This window comes from Phalaenopsis equestris, unplaced genomic scaffold (assembly GCF_001263595.1).
Source record: "Phalaenopsis equestris unplaced genomic scaffold, ASM126359v1 Scaffold209690, whole genome shotgun sequence".
Classification (NCBI taxonomy): domain Eukaryota; kingdom Viridiplantae; phylum Streptophyta; class Magnoliopsida; order Asparagales; family Orchidaceae; genus Phalaenopsis; species Phalaenopsis equestris.
In genome coordinates this window covers 2,814-5,216 of record NW_018228841.1, presented here as the reverse complement: position 1 = coordinate 5,216, position 2,403 = coordinate 2,814, and positions in this window count along the sequence as shown.

The window sequence follows — 2,403 nt, the reverse complement described above, 5'->3', positions numbered from 1 at the left end:
AGAATCCCTTAGGTTTATAATTGACACTGCTGCTGGTGGATCATTAATATCAAAACCATTTAATGAAGCATATACATTAATTGAAGAAATTACTACAAATGAATTTCAATGGCCCTCTACAAGGGTAAATCCTAAAAATGTAGACAGTGTTCATGATACAGATGCAATTGCAATTCTAGCATCTCAGATTGTTGCAATATCAAGGAAGTTGGACCAATTTGGAATGAACCAGCCTCAATTTACTCCAGTAAGTGAGGAAAGTTCATTAGGGCATATGATTGATTCTAACTTATCATATGAGACTTTAAATTCCATAAATAACTCGTATTCTAATTTTTACAACCCAGGTTAGAAGAACCATCCTAATTTTAACTGTAATTATAGTACTTGTAGTGGAAACCAACAATGGAAAAATAATCATGCAAATCATAACGAAAGTTGGAGTAATCAATGGAACACAAACTATAGACCTTCATATCCACCATACTCTAACAATGATCAATAATTTGAGGATAAGAAGATGTCTATAGAAGAAGTGGTATTGCAAATGAGAAACTAATTACAAAGTCAAAATGCTGCAACTAAAAATATAGAGAATCAACTTGGGCAAATTGCTAATTCACTTAGCAATAGACCCAAAGGAACAATTCATAGTAACACTGAGATCAATCCTAAAGAGAACAATAATGAACAAATAAAAGCTATCTAATTAGGAAGTGGAAAAGAGATAGAGGATGTGGGTAGAAAAAAGAAAGGAGTTGTGAGAGAAACAAAGAAAAATAAGACCCAAAGAACATGTTTCTAAGGATCTAGAAAAAATAATATCTCCAACTAAATTCAATTTAGAAAGACCACCACCTCCATTTCCTCAAAGACTTAGACAACATGAGTTGGATAAACAATTTTGAAAGTTCATGGACATACTTAAGAAGTTAACGATAAATATCCCTTTCACTGAAGCTTTGAAACAGATGTCAAGTTATGCAAAGTTTATGAAGGAGATATTAAATAAGAAAAGCAAATTTGGGGATTACGAGACAGTTGCATTAAGTGAGGAGTGCAGCGCTATATTTCAGAAAAAGCTTCCTAAGAAACTTAAAGATCCTTCTAGCTTAACAATTCCTTGTGTATTTGGAGAAAGATTATGTGGAAAAGCTTTATGTGATTTAGGATCGAGCATTAATGTGATGCCTCTATTTATATTTAAAAGGTTAGGTTTAGCTGATATTTCTCCCACTAATATAACCCTTCAATTAGTTGATCGATCTATCATTTATCCAAAAGGGGTTATAGAGGATGTGCTTGTTAAAGTGGATAAATTTATCTTTCCTATGGAATTTATTGTATTAGACATGGAGGAAGATAAAGAATATCTCATTATTTTGGGGAGACTTTTTCTTGTTACTAGACAAGCTATGATAGATGTGCAAAAAGGAAAGTTGACTATGAATATCAATGACCAAGAAGTCACTTTTGATGTTTTAAAGGCTATGAAGTATCCAGCTGAGAGAAAAGATAATGATTGTTTTTGGATGTATGAAATTGATTATCTAAATAAAGACTATTTCCAAAAAAGTTTTTAGAGTAAGTTAACGGATGAGATTGAAATGGACTTTCATGATGAGTTTAAAATGTTGTTTAAAGAAGACTGTATGTATGTTCAGAAGAGGTGTGACATGATGGACGTTACTAAAAATAATAAACTTTTAATTTCATCTATTGAAAAATCTCATGAACTTAAAATGAATATACCCCATACAATTTTAAAGCCTACCTATTTAGAGATTCATCTACACCACCAATCTTTATATCTTCATATTCGACTCAATCACTAGATGAACCTGAATTGAATGATGAAATCAGTAAAAGATCTCCTATAAAATAGATATTCAAAATCACTGAATGGCACATTCCATGGTATATAGACAAAATGAATGAGATTATGATGTTGGGGCAGATTATTAATGCAATTAATAGTTACCCCACGAAGATTTTACCTAGTGACCCTGAGATAAATTCTAAAGAGATGAATGATGAGCAATATAAAGTTATCGAACTAATATTTAGAAGAGAATTCAAGGATAAGGATATGTTTTTCAAGGATATGTTTCAAAGGAACTTTGAGTTGAGAGATGAGGATAAGGATATTAAAAGACCAATGGAAAAAATTCCTGAGGAATCAGAAAGATATATAGAAAGACCACCTCCACCATTTACTCAATACCAAGGGGAAGAAATAGAAGATAACTTGAGAGACAAGAGTAACCTAGAAGAATTTGATTCAGAATCTAAATTATCTAGAGAGAATTTGATCTAAATTTTGGGAGATCATGAAGTATCATATAAAGATCCATTTCTTATAAATTTCAAGGATGATATTAATAGGAAAATTAAGAAAATTAC